A 19,911-nucleotide genomic window follows, 5' to 3' on the forward strand; every position below is an offset into this window, starting at 1 on the left:
TGAACAGGAGAGTTGGAATTAATGTACTGTTTCCTTGCTACAAGCACTTTAAACAACTTGCAACATACCATTTTAGTAGTTATTTCCAAAATTGCTTTCTTGGACTATCCAGCATCACCATGGTTCATCTAACCTTAATGTTTCCATGATTCCACAAATATCTCTCACATTTGCCAAATTCAAGGCTCTACAAAAGAAAGTTGGTCCTGATGGACAGTACAGATAAAGGATATTTGTACCTATACTAGAAGAAAAGCATGTTGATATAAAGTGAAAAATATGCTCACCCTGGATTCTGACCGTGATGGTCTAGGTTGCTTGAAAATAATTATAATGGAGTTGTTCACCTTTCATCTTGTTTAGCTACAACTACTCAACCCAGGTAGGTTATTGGCCCACAAGACAATGATTCAACTATCCAAAGATTTAATTCTGTTTCTAGCTGGCTTCTGAATATAGGCAACTTCTCCAGCAATTTTCTCTCCATGTGTATAATGATCTGGGAATTTTGTTTTTAACATTTCATTTTGTAACTATTGTCAGTTTCTATCATACTTTCCTCTCAATTTTTTTCTAGAATAATCTCACATACCAAAGACAAAACTTCTAAATCAATTCTAATTTGCCATTTTTTAATATCTAACATTTCCATGGAAGACTCTAAACTACATGACATTTTGAGAAAGTGTATCAAAAATCTGCTTAGTTTGGCTTTCTATGAATATAGGTTGTTTTATTTTCCTTTCATCAATTCATCAAAATTTTTATCTCAAAGACACTTTTCATGAAAATTTTTATTATATCTCATATTTTATTTCAAACTGCTATGAAATGCCAATAACTTCTAAATATCTCTATAAATAAATTGTTATAAATGTAATATACATTTTTATTTTAACTTCACGAAAATGTTCATTGCACTTATATCTATGGAAACAAAAATAAATAAATATTTATTTCATGTCTCTTTCATACTCATTATTTCTCTGTTAAGAATTATTTATATATAGATGTGGTTCCATCTAAAAGCTATATATTTGGATAATCCTAGATGTATTTTACTGCACTAAACAAACCTAAAATCATTTTACAGTCTTTTTAAATTTTAGGTGTAAAACCAAGAGGGTGATGATAAAATGTTAACATTCAATTTAGGACCAACATATGCATGTACACAATATATTCAGATACTGATCTTATGTTATTTGAAAATTATTCAATTCCCTATTAATATTATAACAGAATTTTTTTCTTCTAGAAGGTTGTCAAGAAATTCAGTGGCTGTTATTCAAGGCCAGAGCTCACTAATGAAAAGTGGAAAGTTTAGTCACATTCAGATAAAAGACATTGACCATTATGTGAAAATCTGAATACTCCTTTTATTCATTCCCAATCAAAAATCTGTACCCTGGTTTACAAGGCAGGAGATTCAGAATTTTTTATGTCCTTCTCTAGATATTTAAACACCAATCATATGCAATCATAATTTGATAATTATAGAAAATAATAAAAATTTTAAACAATTTTGTATTTAAGAAATGTATTATTCAAATTACTATTAAGAATAAGGACATAAATCATATTAATTTGAAAACTAATATTTGTTATTTTTACCTATATTTCTCAAGTATCCCACAAGAAAGTACTTTTTTGAATATATTTCTTAATATATTAAGAACTAGCATACATGAAACTCAAAAGTAAGGTTATCAAATAAAAATAAGATTATCACTATGAAGAAAGTTCTATCATAAAATTATGAGATTCTCTGAAATCCTGACAATTAAATTTTTATTTCAAAAATCATTACATATGTTAGGTTCATACACAGCTTGTAGTTTTTTTTAAATAACATATTTATGAATTGTAGGTTTTAAGCAACACTAAATTTGTTAGCATAAAATGGAATATAAGCATAAATACATATATTTATGCATTTGTATAAAAATTTTTGACTATAAAAAAAGTACAAAATTACATTAGTCTTTTTAAAACAAATCATATTCAGAACTTAAGTAATCAAAGTTCTGTTATCATTACAGAGTGGTCTGAGGTTTCACTTACTGCAATGATTTGCCATTGCACAAAATATTTTGGAAAACAATTTGGAACATTCGTTCTCTCCTCAATAGTGGCAGATCTCAGTCTTCAAATGAAAATCTGATTTAGAGAAAGTCATTCATTTTCGACAACTAAAGTTGTCAAGTTGAGACCAATTTTTAATATTTAAATAATATATAATTGATTTTTGTGTGCTTCCTAGAAGTGTTTTAAGGCATTTCTAGAAATGTTTTGAGATATTTGCATCATTAGAGAAAGTGTCACCTTGAAAAAATAATTATCTGGAATCTTTGTTTACAATTTACTTTGCAAATGCATAACATTTTATTTACATATTAAGAAAGGAAAAGAATGAAATAAACATCCACTGGTGCTTTCTATAACTTCTTTGTGTTGATTTTCTAAATATTGAAACAGCATTTCACAGTAAGAATGAGCTACTTCAAAAATAGCTGACCCAGGTCAAAGTTTCTCAACCTTGATACAACCAACATTTTGGGCTGGATAATTGTTGTGGAGGCTGTCCTGTGGATTACAGGTTACTTAGCAGCAACCTTGGCCTCTACCTACTAGATGCCAATAATACCTCCTGAGACATTACCATGAAAAATCTCTCCAGACTTTACCAAATACCCTCTGGAGACAAAAATCACCCCTTATTGAAAACCAGTAGGTTAGGTGATTAGAAATTCCTTCCAAGTCCAAGAGCCTATAATTCATAAAACAATATAAAATATATGGAAAAAAAACAGTGGTACACATTCTACATATCCAACTTAAGTATAAAAAATTAATGTCACAATTTTTCTAGTTGTGCACATCTTCAAAAACAAATTTTTAATAAGAAGATATGGTAAACATGTTTAAAATTTGTTGGCATAGGGCATAGCCTAGTAATATACTAAAAATATTAAGATTAATACACACATACATACATATAGAGATATAGTTCTAAACAATATTTGTATAAATCTATGCATACTCTTAGCGACAAATGCCTTAAAACAACATGACTATTTAATTCCTATCTAACAACCCTCAGACTCTAGAATAATGCACACTTTATTATGATCAATACATAAATTTTAAGATGACTTTTTCATAAATAAAAGCTAGATAAAACAGATGTGGTATCCATCTACTTAGAACTCTCCTGTGACTTCTCACTCAACAAATAATGTCATATGTTACTTGCTTTCTCTGTAGCACTCAAATTTCCAAATAAGTGCTTTTTTTTAATCTATCATCACAGGTAGAAACTGTTTTACTTGATTGTAAACAATACATTTCCTAAGATTTAAAATTTCTTTCCAGTTACTAATTTTCTTCTAAGCATATACTTAACATAAAAATCATGACACAAATTGACATTAAAGCACTATTAAATACCCAACTGCAATTATATTTCAATGAAATAAAAAAGAATTACTATGAATAATAAGAGCCCAACGTATCCTCTTTCTTGAAATAAACTTACCTCATTCTTGATTTAGCCGATATAATAATAAATTACTTTGCCGGACATTTCTACTGAGTGAAAACCAACCACAAGTTTCAGTTTAGACCTAGTGATTATTGAGAAAACACCCCTATTATAGATGGATAAAAGATTCCCAGTAGTTAGAATTCCCTGTATACTGGAGAATACAATAAAGCATAAGTTATTAAGAATATAATAGTATAGGTTCTGACTGTCCCTAAATAAACTTGAAAGCTTGTCATAAAGTTGAAATGATATTCTGGTAAATTGACAAAATTAATACACAGTTTTAAGTCACAATTGTTTAACCATAAAAAGGCCTCATGGGTGTGCTGCTTTTCTTTTAATTAAATTAAAAAATCTCCTCTGTAGTTATTGATGTGTGAACATATTTCCATAGAGAATTATTTAAATGAAGAGCAAAGCATTCAAATACAGTCAAATATAATTGTTTAAAGATACCATATACTCATTCATTAGCAGAGTATTCTAATATAAAAGCAAAAGTAAAGCATGCCATAGGTAATTATTACTGACTTAGCTGTCAGGTACTCAAATCAACTAAAAGGCCAATTATTCTGAGGATATCCAGGATGGAAAGCTCATTGCTGGCATTAGGTCATTTTGAGATAGTTATGGTTCCTTTTTATAGTAAATTAATTTCACAGTGAGAACATTTGTCATATAATTTCATATACTATAACTTATTCTCAAATTTTAAATTGTTCACATTTGAAGGGAAATATATTTCCTTTAAAATGCAAGTAAGATGTTAAAAGAAAAATAAAACATAAAATATTAAAATTATTACATTATTTCCTTTTTTCCAGTTCCATCACAAATACAACTCAAGAGGGGCACCTGGGTGGCTCAGTCGGTTAAGCATCTGCCTTCATTCAGCTCAGGTCGTGGTCCCAGAGTCCTAGGATCGAGCCCCACATCGGACTCCCTGCTCAGCAGGGAGTCTGCTTCTCCCTCTGCCTCTCTCCCTGCTTGTGCTCTCTCTCTAATAAATGAATAAAATCTTTTAGATAGATAGATGATAGATAGATGATAGATAGATAGATAGATAGATAGATAGATAGATAGATAGATAGATATAAAGAAACTCAGTATCGAAGGATAGATTTTCTTTCAACTTAATAATCATATCCGTGGTTGATTTCTCAACATGGACTTGATCTTATGGGTGTAAGATATGTTAAAATGATCCATTAAGAATACTAAAAAAATTTTAGGAAGTGTTTTCAAATTTGAACAAGCACTAAACTCCCACATAAAGAAAGCCTAAGATAAGTACCAGGAGTAGAAAATGCCATGTCTAAAATTGAGATCATACATTTGCAAGTATAGTCTTCTCTCATCTTCGAATTAAGTGGCCCTGGTATATTAAATTCCTTCCCTAGGCTCTGCCTGCATTCAGCATCAAATTATTTAAAATATCAGCTCAGGGTGAAACTGTTTCAGCCACTCCTTCCCCACTGCTACCTGGGGTCCCTATTCACTGCTCCGTGGTGGTACTCCTCACCCGACTGCCCGTGATTACATTCCTGCGCATCTGCCTGTGGACTGTATCCCACACAGCAATGACTAGCTTATTTGTTGCTCCATCCCCAGCACCCCCAGTCTTAATATGCGTGTACTGGGTCAAATAAAATAAAGACCTAAAAGGCAAATCTAGCTGCGCAACGAGGGTTGATATCCACTGTAAGTACCTGGAGAATGTTAAAGTTTCCCACACCACCAATTCCATTTAAGTGGGAAAGAGAAAGGGGGAAAAGAGACTTCTCAGTCATTTCTAACCAGTTTCCCAAACTGTGTACCAAAAACTACTTGTCCCTAAAAGAAGGAGTCTAGAACAGGGACGCCTGGGTGGTTCAGTGGTTGAGTGTCTGCCTTCGGCTCAGGGCATGATCCTGGGGTCCAGGATGGAGTCCCACATTGGGCTCCTTGCAAGGAGCCTGCTTTTCCCTTTTCCTATGTCTCTGCCTCTCTGTGTGTCTCTCATGACACACAGTTAATAAGTAAAATCTTAAAAAAAAAAAAAAAAAGAAGAAGTTAAGAAACCCTGCAATCAAGAAGTGTGTTTAACTTATTTGTTCCCAAGACATATTTGACTATATTATTGTGAAAGGACGCTTCCCCTTCAAAATGGTTTTAATACTTAAAAATTAAATGCAGCACAGAGCAATGCCCCTCAAACTTCAGATATCCACAGCACACTTTTGAGTACTAGAATCCCCAACAGTAGGCCTTAAGGAATTAAATGACTCAAAGATCAGTAAACAAGACACCAATGATTACAAACTGTCACTAAAGAAAGATAATATTTGTAGTGTCTAAATAGACATTCACAATTATTGCATTATGTTATAGGCTGTTGTTTTGTGATGAAGCCACCTACTGCTCTTACCTGTCTCTCATATGTTCATGAGGCAAAGTTCTCAAGTGTCCTAGTGAGCATGCACTGGCCTGACCCTTTTCCCCTTACATCAAGTTACATATCATGCTATATCCTGTTTCAGTTCAATGTTTCTTCCTATGTACATCACCCAGTAACATCTTATGTATACTCATTTGTAAACAGGACATTCCACATGCCAATCAAAATTTGGTTTTGAGGTCCCTGAATGTGCACTGAGACACAACTTGAGAACCACAGGCAAAGGAGGATAGAGCTGCTTTATTTTTATTTTTTTATTTTTTATTTTTTAGAGCTGCTTTAGATACAGCTATATCCACTCCCATGTCTATGTGTCTAAAACACATTGCTGGTGGTTTGCAGAAAGACAGGCCCTGCATCCCTCCTTGTCGGGCTTAAACTAGCACTTGAGGAGTGATTCTGCAACAATTTGCTTAATCCTTTGAAATATATTTCAGTAAAATAAAAGGCATTAGTATTCTAAGACCAGAAGCAATGTAGATGTGAAAAGGAACCTATTTTAATGCTTTCCATAGATATTTTATTCCCTTTGAAAAAAGAAAGGATACATTTTTCAAATTTCATGCGGTCAAGGCATAAATTTGAAGAAAACTATAGGGCAGAATGATACTATTATAAAATCTGTGCACTGGTAAATTCTGTGGTGTATTTGAGAGGCACATAATTGAGTTCCTTTAATCCAGGCTGCAACCCATTGTGTTCTTTCTCTCACAGTGAATCGCATGTCAGAATAGACACCAAAAAAAAAAAAAAAAGGCATCATGATAACCCTGTTTTTCTCTAACTGTTATTTTGAAACCTGCTTGATGGTGTAGTCAACTTTACAGTGTGGTTACTTAGTAGGAGTGAAATTGTAACATTACAACATAAAAGAGTCCTTACTTGTACTCCCATTGACTAGCATTAGGAAAATCAACCCCCAAATGTAATTCACTTAAAATCTGCAACTCCTCCTGACCCCATTATAAGTAATGATGACATTCATCATATAATGTTAAATATTGAACATTTATCTTAGGTAATTTAAATGGTAAATGATACTACTATGAAGCCAGATTTGAGAATAGAATTCAGCTATAGCTCTCTTTTTTTTTTTTTGCCACTTCTAGATTAATAAATGGGTTTTATTATTTTTTATTGAGTTGACCAGTGAAGTTAGCAAAAAGAAGGAGATAACTATTCAACTAAGGTAACTACTGGATAAAAAGTTTTTTCACTTATTTGAAACACACCTGCTGAGGTTGGTATAGTTTTAATATGTCTTAGTACGGTTTATGTTTATAATATTGACACCTTTCTTTTCTGGATGTTATGCAAATCATAGGTAATCATTTAAAATACACTTCATTGATTGAGAGAAGAGATAGTTTTAAAAAAACACAATCAAGGGCAGCTGGGTGGCTTAGTCAGTTAAACATCCGATTCTTGGTTTCGGCTCAGGCTGTGATCTCAGAACTCTGAGATTGAGCCCTGAGTCTGGCTCCCTGCTCAGTGGGAAGTCTGCTTCTCTCTCTCCTTCTGTCTTTCCCCCAGCTCATGCAGTCTCTCTCTCTCAAATAAATAAATAAATCTTTCTTTAAAAAAAAAAAAAGACGTAGTTCATTTTGTGTTTCATAAAAACCAATCAGTTCATTTCATTTCCATTAAAGAATTAAAAACAGTTTTTTTATACCATGAACTTGAGTCTTGTTAGAAATTATGTATATCTTCTCTCATTAGAAAAAATACACAATATTAGAAATTTGACTAAATGAAGGTTCAGGGACTTATGCATCTTACCATGTATGCATTGCCTAATTGAGGATTTTGAATACATTGGTATCTTAACTATTGGGATCTGACTTAGGACCTGAGGCTGTTATTCTTAACTGTTAAAAAATATAAAAGTAAAGCAAGGATCTGTTCTCTTAAGCAATAGGTTTGCTCTTAAGCTATGTTGCTATATTAAGCTATATTGTCTCCACATGCAAATGGAAAAGAAGGAGCAGAGAATATTTTATATTCCTCATAATATTTTATACCTTATCCCCCCCCCCCAAAAAAAAAACCTGGCCAGTAGAAATTTTTAAAAGAAAAGAATAGTAGTAGATTTTTAAACTAAATATTCTCTCAACACATTAATTTACTTGCATTATAAATGTTACTCTAGTAAACTAGATCTAATTTAGTCAATATAAGAAGTATCCCTCATCATTAATATATTAAAGGGCATTTTTCTTGCAGCAAAGCACAAATTAAAGCTTTCATACAATAACAAATCTTAACAAATTTACATACATAGTTTCAAAATCCATCATCCAATAAGAAAAAGTATATATATATTTTTTTCTCAAGGTAGCACATATTTCACTCTGGGAGGGTTCAATAGTTTCTGGCTCCAGATACTAAGGCACACACTGGCTTGCTCCCCAAAAGGCCATGTCATTCTTATACAACTTAATCAGCAGCTACACAGAAGAAAGCAACACTGCAATCTTTCTGATCATTTTAATGAGGACCCCTGGCTATTCAGTCATTGAAATATAATTGACTTGCTCTCCTCTTATTTTCATAATAGACACTCCAACCTAGACCACGTTTATTTGGCTATAAGAAATGTCAGGAAGAATTGGAACTTTTCTGAGTATCCCCATTAAAACTGAAAGCATGCCACCCTGTCTTTTACATGAGCTGCAATCATTTTGCGTTGGTCTCATTACGCAATACAAGATGCAAATGTTCCAGTCACCCTTCTCACCAAACTGCAAGACCAAGAAAATAAGCACACCAAGAATGTCTTGTTTTATCTGTACCTTTTTCTTACAATTCATTATTATTTATCCAATGTTTTAGAAAACAGGCTATAGGAATAATAAGTACAAATGTTATTTATGTTACTGCTTTTTAGCAAGATTGCTAAGTAGAACTGATGACTTTCTTCTTAGTAATTCATCTATTTTTATAAAATGCCAATTTTTCCTCCAAGAAATTGCACAGTTTAAGGATTCAGTAAATGGCATTTGCAAAATAACATTTGTGCTAAGAGGTTTGAGTTTGCAAAATTGATGTGCAAAATTAATAACTGTAATCTTTGAGACAATGTGAGCCCTGCAAATTATTATTTTATATTTTGAAGCTTTTAAACTTGTATTAACTAAAGCCTGAACAATCAATAACTATTTAATAATACAGAACTTTAATTACAATATAAATTTAAAAGTTAGTCTACCATGGAAATGCTGATAACTTCATAAACCCTTTCATAAGCCTAAGCATATTGCTGTCAGAAATTTATTTTCTTGGAGTGCCTGGGTGGCTCAATGGATAAAGCGTCTGCCTTCAGCTCAGGTCATGATCCAAAGGTCCTTGGATGGAGCCCAGCTTCGGTGTCAATCTCTTTTTAGGGCTCCCCACCCAGCAGGAAGTCTGCTCCTCCCTTCCCCTCTCCCTCATGTGCATGCTCTCTGTCTGTCAAATAAATAAATAAAATCTTTTTTTTTTAAAGGAAAATAACTTTTTCTTAAGGTGGAATATTCAGAGTTGAAATATCACTCATATTTCATGTGCATGCTCTCTCTATCAAACAAATAAAATATTTTTTTAAAAAAAGGAAAAGAATTTTTTTTCTTAAGATGGAATATTCAGAGTTGAAATATCACTCATCAGATTATATAATAATAATTCCACCCATTTCTATTTCATTTAAGATAAATTTCTACTCATTATTAGCAAAAGTGTTGGAGAAAAGGAATTCTCATATTGTTAAATAATTTTGGAGTCACACTAGTAACAAACCAAATGTCCCAATGTAAAGCTGACTAAAGTGATTATTTATTTGTATAGTTAAATACTATATATCCATTAGAAAGAATAAGGTAGGTATAAATATATACTAGTCCAGATATATATTTTTACTGAAAGATAAAGCTATGCAAAGTATTTGGAGAATAGTCTCTTTTCAAAATTTAGTATATAGGTAAATGGATGTGTTAAAACTTCATAAGAATACACAGTATATTATTAACCATTATTTTCTCTATCTGATTCTACTCATTATTGTTTGAACATTTATGATTCCATTCATTCATTCAATAAATATTTATTAAGTGTCTACAATGTGTAAATAATTTTTTAGGGACCAGGGATACAGCAGTGAACAAAACAAAGTCATGAGTTTGTGTTACTTTTAAGATCAAAAGAATAACTTTACCACCTCACTCACAGCAATGGATGGATCATCTAAGTAGAATATCAACAAGGAAACAAGGGCTTTGAATAATTGAGATTATGCCATGTATATTTTCAAACCACAATGCTATAAAACTTGTAGGCAACTACAAGAAAACTTTAGACAGATCACATATACATGGAGATTAAAGAACATCCTACTGAAGAATGAATAGGTCAAGCAGAAAATTAAAGAAGAATTTTTAAAAATACATGGAAACAAATGAAAATGAAAACACAACAGTTCAAAACATTTGGGATACAGCAAAGGCTTCTCAGGAGGATTTTACCAAACATTTAAAAAAGAATTAATAATTATTCTTCCAGAACTTTTCCAAAAAATAGAAATTGAAGGAAAACTTCCAAACTTTTTCTACGAGGCCAGCATTACCCTGATCCCAAAACTGGACAAAGACTGCAGTAAAAAGGAGAATTACAGACCAATATCCTTGATAAACATGGATGCAAAAATTCTCACCAAGATACTAGCTAATAGGATCCAGCAATACATTAAAATGATTATTTACAATGACCAAGTGGGCTTTATTCCTGGACTACAAGAGTGGTTCAACATTTGCAAATCAATCAATGTGGATATACCACATTAAAAAAGAAAGGACAAGAACCATATGATCCTCTCAATTAATGCAGAAAAAGCATATGACAAAGTACAGCATCCTTTCTTGATTAAAACTCTCTGACATGTAGGGATAGAAGGAACATACCTCAACATCATAAAAGCCATATGCGAAAAACCCACAGTGAATATCAACCTCAATGGACAAAAACTGAGAAGTTTACCCCTAAGGTTAGGAACATGACAGGGATGTCTACTCTCATCACTGTTGTTCAACATAGCACTGGAAGTCCTAGCCTCAGCAATCAGACAGCAAAAAGAAATAAAAGGCAACTAAATCAGCAGAGAAGAAGTCAAACTTTCTCTCTTCACAGATGACATATTCTATGTAGAAAATCCAAAAGACTCCACCAAAAAAAATTTCTAGAACTAATACAAGAATTCAGCAAAGTTGCATGATATAAAATCAACACAGAGAAGTCTGTTGCTTTCCTATATACTAGTAATGAAGCAGAAGAAAGAGAAATCAAGGAATCAATCCCACTTACAATTGCACCAAAAACCATAAGACACCTAGGAATAAACCTAACCAAAGAGGTAAAGTATCTCTGAAAACTATAGAATGCTTAGGAAAAAAACTGAAGAAGACACTAAGAAATGGAAAAACATTCCATATTCATGGGAGAACAAATACTGTTAAAATGTCTATGCTACCCAAAGCAATCTACACATTCAATGCAATCCCTACCAAATACATCAGCATTTTCACAGTATTGGAACAAACAATTCTAAAATTTGTCTGGAACCTGAAAAGATCCCAAATAACCATAGGAATGTTGAAAAAGAAAACCAAAGCTGGAGGCATCACAATTCCAGACTTCAAGCTCTATTACAAAGCTGTAATCATCAGGACAGTATGGTACTGGCACAAACACAGACACATAGATCAATGGAACAGAATAAAGAATCCAGAAATGGACCCTCAACTCTATGGTCAACTAATCTTTGACAAAGCAGGAAAGACTATCCACTGGAAAAAAGTCTCTTCAACAAATGGTGTTGGGAAAATTAGACAGCCACATGCAGAAGAATGAAACTGGACCACTCTTATTCCATACACAAAAATAAGCTCAAAATGGATAAAAGATCTAAATGTGAGACATGAATCCATCAAATTCCTAGGGGAGAACAGAGTTAGCAACCTCTTGCTAGACACATCTCCAGGGGCAAGAGAAAGAAAAGCAAAATTAACTACTGGAACTTCACCAAAATAAAAAGCTTTTGCACAGCAAAGGAAACAGTCAACAAAATTAAAAGGCAACCTATGGCATGGGAGAAGATATTTACAAATGACATGTTAGATAAAGAACTAGAATCCAAAATCTATAGAGAACCTATCAAACTCAACACCCAAAAAACAAAAAATCCAGTCAAGAAATGAGCAGAAGACATGAGCAGACATTTCTCCAAAGAAAACATGCAAATGGCCAACAGACACATGGAAAGTGCTCAATATCAGTCAGCATCAGGGAAATACAAATCAAAACCATAATGAGATACCACCTCACACCAGTCAGAATGGCTAAAATGAATAACTCAGGAAACAATAGATGTTGGCAAGGATGCAGAGAAAGGACCATCCTCTTACACTATTGGTGGGAAGAAAAACTGATGCAGCCATGCTGGAAAACAGTATGGATGTTCCTCAAAAAGTTAAAAATAAAGAACTACTTTATGACCCAGCAATTGCACTACTAGGTATTTACCCAAAGGATACAAATACAGTGATTCAAAAGGGAACATGCACCCCAATGTTTATAGCAGCAATGTCCACCATAGCCAAAATGTCAAAAGAGCCCCAACATCCATCAACAGATAAATGGATAAAGAAATGTGATATACATTTTGGAATATATATATGTGTGTGTGCATACACACATACACAATGGAATATTACTCAACCATCAAAAATAATGAAAAATTGCCATTTGTAATGGTGTGGATGGAACTAGAGGGTATTATGCTAAGTAAAATAAGTCAGAGAAAGACAAATACCATATAATTTCATTCATATGTGAAATTTAAGAAACAAAACAGATAAACAAGGGAAAGGGAAGAAAAAGTAAAATAAGATAAAAACAGAGGACACAAACCTATAAGATACTCTTAACCATAGGAAATAATGAGTGGGAAATATCAGAAAGGGAGACAGAACATGAGAGACTCCTAACTCTGGGAAACGAACTAGGGGTGGTGGAAGGAGAGGTGGGCGGGGAGTAGGGGTGACTGGGTGAGGGGCACTGAGAGGGGCACTTGATGGGATGAGCACTGGGTGTTATTCTATATGTTGGCAAATTGAACACCAATAAAAATAAATTTATTTAAAAAAAAGGAAATAAACTGAGGGTTGCTGGAGGGGAGGTGGGTAGGGGAATGAGGTAACTGGGTGATGGGCGTGAAGAAGAGCACTTGATGTAATGAGCACTGGGTGTTATAGGCAACTGATGAATCACTAAATTCTGCCCCTAATAATACAGTATATGTTAAATAAATCAAATTCAAATAAAAAATAAATAAAATAAAAGGAATAAAAATAAAGTTGAAAAATTTCTGGAATTTCAAATATTATAAGGAAATTAAGAAATAAGAATCATTCATCCCATTATCCTTGTTGAAATTCTTTATCCTTGTCTTTATGCTGCTCAGAACTTTTTTCTATTATTAATCATGGCCAGATCTTAATAATAGAAGCCATCAGGGCAGTCCGCCTGGCTCAGCAGTTTAGCGCCGACTGTAGCCCGGGGTGTGATCCTGGAGACCCGGGTTCGAGTCCCACGTCAGGCTCCTTGCATGGAGCCTGCTTCTCCCTCTGCCTGTGTTTCTGCCTTTCTCTCTCTCCCTGTGTCTCTCATGAATAAATAAATAAAATCTTTAAAATAAAAAATAAAAAACTAATAGAAGACATCATTAAAACAATCTCTGCTGGATCCAATCCTTATGAAGAAGATTGCTTATTTTATCATCGAAAACTTAAAAATAGTTTTGTTAGCAAATATCTGTACAAGCAATTATATAAGAAGTACACTTGAGATTTCACTAGAAACACTTTTTATGAAAATAATAGAAATATGTTACATAAATATGACTATGTAACCATACATGAATATTTTCACATAAATAAAAATAACTACAGCTATTCTTACCTATATAACCACAAGGTAATATTAAGTTTGTGAGTCTATAGTATTTCATACCTTACTCAATTTCCCACAATATGGTATCAGAAGCTCTTAAGATTAACATTGCAAGAATATAGTGAATTTTATTTTATTTTTTTTAAAGATTTTATTTATTTATTCTTCATAGAGACACAGAGAGAGAGAGAGAGAGAGGCAGAGACACAGGCAGAGGGAGAAGCAGGCTCCATGCAGAGAGCCCGACGTGGGACTCGATCCAGGGTCTCCAGGATCATGCCCTGGGCTGCAGGCGGCGCTAAAACGCTGTGCCACCAGGGCTGCCCAATATAGTGAATTTTATAAAAATTATTCTGTTTGCTGTAAAATGTATAAAACTTAATATTAATTAATATATTCTCATTTTATTAAAATCTAGTAGGTACTTCTTCAAAATTTTCTTAATATCATATTTTTCCCCCTGAAATTAATAAAAAGTATCTAAAGATTTCTTAATAAAACTTATTGACTTTGGGGTACCTGGGTGGCTCAGTTGGCTAAGCATCTGCCTCAGCTCAGGTCCTGATCCCAGGGTCTCTCTGCTGAGCAGGAAGCCTGCTTCTCCCTCTCCCTCTCCCACCCCGCTTCTTGTGCCTATGCTCTCTCTTTCTTTTTCTCTCTCTCTGTCAAATAAATAAATAAAATCTTAAAAAAAAAAAACTTATCGACTTCAATAAAATTTTATTACACATATGAAAGGTAAAAATTTTTAGAAACTACCTAGGGTTTGTATTCATGATGTTCTGAGCAATCTAACAGCAGATATAAAATATGTAAAAAGCAATCCAGTCAAGAAATAGAAGACCTGGACAGGCATTTCTCCAAAGAAGACACACACATGGCCAACAAACATATGAAAAAATGCTTCACATGACTTGCCATCAGGGAAATACAAATCAAAGGCACAATGAGATACCACTTTACACCCATTTGAATGGCTAAAATTAACAAGACAGGAAACAACAAATGTTGGCTAGGATATGGAGAGAGGGGAACCCTCTTACATTGTTGGTGGGAATGCAGGCTGGTGCAGCCACTCTGGAAAACAGTGTGGAGGTTCCTCAATAAGTTAAAAATAGAGCTACCCTATGACCCAGCAATTGCACTACTAGGTATTTACCCCAAAGATACAGATGCAGGGAAACAAAGGGGCACCTGCACCCCAATGTTCATGGCAGCAATGTCCACAATAGCCAAACTAGAAGGAAGGAGCCACGATGTCCTTTGACAGATGAATGGATAAAGAAGATGTGGTATAGGTATGTATACAATGGAATATTACTCAGCCATCAGAAGGGATAAATACCTACCATTTACATCAACATGAATAGAACTGGAGGGTATTATGCTGAGTGAAATAAGTCAATCAGAGAATTGACAATTATATGGTTTCATTTATATGCAGAATATAAGAAATAGTGCAAGGGGCCATAAGGGAAGAAGGGGAAAATGAATGGGAAAAAAAATCAGGGAGGAAGACAAATCATGAGAGACTCTTAACTCTGGAAAACAAACTGAGGGTTGCTGAAGGCGAGGTGGGTGAGGGGATAGGGTAACTGGGTGATGGGCATCAAGGCGAGCATGGGATGTGATGAACACTGTGTGTTATATGCAACTGATGAATTATTGAAAACTACATCTGAAATTAATGATGTAGTATATGTTGGCAAATTGAATTTAAATTTAAAAAATAATAATAAAATAAAATATGTAAGAGGAAAAAGCCAAAAAAAAAAGTCTAAATAGCTACCAAAAAATCTTTTAATATAATGACATGGTCCACTGACAGTAAGACTAATCAATGTGAAAAGGATTTGATACTGTAAATAATCTCTAGTTGGAACATGGATTCCTTTAAATCAGAGCTGAATTGCCTTGCCATAGACAACATAAGGTTTAAGGATTTATGCTACAGGGACTCCTGGGTGGCTCAGCTGTTGAGCGTCTGCCTTTGGGTCAGGGTGTGATCCTGGGGTTCGGGATCTCCCTGAGGGGAGTCTGCTTCTCCCTCTGCCTATGTCTCTACCTTTCTCCTCTGTGTCTCACGAATAAATAAATCTTTAAAAAAAAGAAAAAGAAAAAAGAATTTGTGCTACAGCTAGCTGTAATTGAATGAACTATCACTAGATGGCAGTGTGGGTTGCCTAGCCAAATGTTCACAAATTCTCCCGCAAATTTGGTACCAGACTCAGGACATTACCTCTCTGGACTTGTTACCATCAGAAATAAATCTCACTACCAAAACATAAGAAAAATATTATATAAGGGAACATGATTTTAAACAAAGAATACTCTAAGCAAGTTTGCTGTTTACCTTTCTTAGTGTCTCAAACTTGAGAGTGCTTGTGACACCCCTGAGAAACTTATCTAAAATTCACATTTCCAGCCCCTGCCTCCACCCTTGAGATTCTTAATCATACCTCTGCAATGGAAGACGGGTCTCATTTTTAAGAAATATCTAAAGTGATCTCAATATGGATAGTCCCTGAGAAACACAGCTCTAAAACTTGAATCCCCAAAGAAATGGCACCTTATGGATCATGAGCTCCAGTCTACTCACTTATGAGGACACACTCTCCAGCCCCAATGCCTTTCTGCACCGTAAGCACATTTCAAATATTGTCATCAAATGTCAGCACACTGAAGAAATCCTAACAGGGGTAGAAATTGCTCCTGACGGTTATTCAAAGCTTATTCAAAGACTGGTCCCTTCAAAAATAAATGGCCAAGTGGAAGCCCTACACTGTCAACTACCTTGAACTGTGTGTGAAGGAGTTTGTCACACAATTCACTCCTGAAGCAGGAAGAGTTATACCGACCACCTTTTTCTGTCTACCCACTATTCTGACTCTGAAAAATTCTTCTCCATGAATCCTCTACCTCTAAAAAAATGACCTCCATATTTCCTGGACTCCTCTGTCTGGCTGGCATCTATGCAGAGTCATTTCTGCCCACCTGCGTCCTCGCATATAGTCCTGCCTGAATCCTGCCCAGCATTCACCTGCCCTGTTTCTGTTCACTATCTTCCACATCTCACCTCAACCTCAGTTTCCTCCTCTATAAAGTGAAATACATAAGAAATAATTTCTCATATTACCCAGCTGGAAACTTCTTTGATCCAACCACTAGCATTAGTGGCTGTCATCTATGATGTTCAGCTGTTTATGTCTAATGTTAAGAAAACAGAATGACTGGAAGCTTTGAAGAGTAAAGGACCTTTATTTTTTTATTAAAAAATTTTATTTATTTATTTTATTTTTTTATTGGAGTTCAATTTGCCAACATACAGCATAACACCCAGTGCTTATCCCATCAAGTGCCCCCCTCAGTGCCCATCACCCAGTCACCCCAAACCCCTGCCCACCTTCCTTTCCACTACCTCTTGTTCGTTTCCCAGAGTTAGGTGTCTCTCATGTTTTGTCACCCTCACTGATATTTTCACTCATTTTCTCTCAGTAAATGACCTTTAAGCCAATGGTAATAACAAATGTTTAAGCAAGAGCAGAGCAAGATAGATATCATAGAAGTGAGGGAGGGTCTGGGGCAGCTAGCATAGGGAGTTAGAACCCAAGAAGGATGGGAAGAGCATCCTCACAAAGGAGAGCCTGGCATGTGCTATCAGAGCCAGCTCTAAGTAAGAAAAACAACCAGGGGTGTGACCTAGTGCTGGGAGTTAGATCCCAAGCAGGGTACAAAAGGTGTCTATGCATGGCAGAGATAGAAAATCAGTTACATGGAGGGCAGTGTGTGTATATGTAACTGTATACGGACACACACACATAACACGTACACGCACATATTCCCTAGCTCTTTCCATTGGGAGCAGCAACACCTCAATGCCAGCAAACTCATTGCTCAGATATTGGTTTCTAAATACCATTTCCCACTAAAAGGAACCAAAGATCCTTTGAAGAACAGTCAGTTCCAGGACTGAGGCAGTGAAAGTACAAGATAAGCCTGAAATATCTTGTTGTGTTGGGAAGTATGAAAGTATTCAAAGAATGATGGGAACAGGGACACCTGGTTAGCTCAGTGGTTGAGCATCTGCCTTCAGCTCAGGGCATGATCCCATATCCTGGGATCAAGTTCTGCATCGGGCTCCCCGCAGGGAGCCTGCTTCTTCCTCTGCCTATGTTTCTGCCTCTCAGCTTGAAGAGATTCTCACCAGCCAAATCTGGGATAATTGGAACATTTAATTATGATAGAGTACGGGATTTTTGTTTTCTAAATAAGACCTCACAAGTTCCTACATAAATGAATGAATAAATACGTACATATACACATAAATACATAAATAAATTGAAAGGCTGAAGAAGACCAAGATATCTACCTTGTTTCAAAGTACCAGGCAGGCCTGGTGGCTCAGCAGTTTAGCACTGCCTTCAGCCTGGGCGAGCAGGATCCTGGAGAGCCGGGATCAAGTCCCACATCAGGCTTCCTGCATGGAGCCTGCTTCTCCCTCTGCCTGTGTCTCTGCTCTCTCTCTCTTTCTCTCTCTCTCTCTCTCTCTCTCTCTGTGTGTGTGTGTCTCATGAATAAATAAATATATTTTTTAAAAAGTACCCCCATACAAATATTTATAAATCACAAATGGGGAGGGTAACTTTACAATGGACAAGCCTGGCAAGCAACATTTTAATCAAGGAACAAAGGGAACATCACCAGTGATGGGACAATCAAAATTGTGTCACTCAATAATATGCAGTAAAAATAATAGTATCACATCTTTAATATCCCTGCCAAAGGTGCACAACTCGAATCTAACCATGATGAAACATCAGACAAATTCAAATGCAGGAACACTCTGCAGAATAACTGTCCAGTAATTGAAACTGTCAAGTTTCAAGTCATGAAAGGAGAGACTGGGGAACCGTTACAGACTGAGGAGACTGTAGATGACACTAAATGCAACGTGATTCTGAGCTAAATCCTTTTGCTATAAAAAAAACATTATTGGGACAATTGGTAAAACTTGAGTGAAGTAGAAGCATTCAATATAGTAAACTATCAATGTTAATTTTCTGATTTTCTGGTTGTATTGTGGTCATGAGTAAAACTGTCCTTATTTACAGGGAATACATGTTATTCGGGAATGATGGGTCATCAGTTTGGCAATTTATTTTCAAATGGTTCAGGGCTTTAAAAAGTTCTTTTTAGGGACACGTGGGTGACTCAGCGGTTGAGCATCTGCCTTTGGCTCAGCACATGATCCCAGAATCCCAGGATTGAGTCCCATATCGGGCTCCCTGCTTCTGCCTCTGCCCGTGTCTCTGCCTCTCTCTGTGTGTCTCTCATAAATAAATAAATAAATAAATAAATAAATAAATAAATACTTTATAAAAAGGATAATACTAGAAATTTTGTTCTGTAACCTGCCTTTTATGTCCAGTTTTGATCATCTTTCTAGGACATGAAACATTTTACAACAGTATTTTAAGTGGTTGCATAGTATTCCATTGTATAGGTATACACCCAAATGAATCCATTGGTAGTGTCTACAATATCATGGGTGTTGAACAACCAAAAATGTTACATAGTGCTCAGTCTTTCTGGAAGGAAGAGGATTAAGTAGATCTGAACTAGGGGGCTTTTAGATGGCTAGAGAACCGAGGAAAGGCAAGAGGGCTCTGGTAATGAGGTGTTTACTGCCAATGTCTCAGTGAACCTCCCAGCCTAACTGCCTACTAATCTGCTGCAACTCCTATTTCCAGACAGGTAGGCCATAGACACTGGTCTCCTTTTGCCTCAAATGTTACCAGAATCATCCCATTGGTAAAGCTATGGGTCTTGGATACAACTCCTGTGCATGCACAGTGAATATCCACATTCTCTTATTTCATAGTGAGCTATTGTTAATCCAGGGGAAAAGCTCCACAGTGAGCACTTTTGACCAAGCACTTCAACTCCCGAA

Source organism: Canis aureus, chromosome 7 (assembly GCF_053574225.1).
Source record: "Canis aureus isolate CA01 chromosome 7, VMU_Caureus_v.1.0, whole genome shotgun sequence".
NCBI lineage: Eukaryota > Metazoa > Chordata > Mammalia > Carnivora > Canidae > Canis > Canis aureus.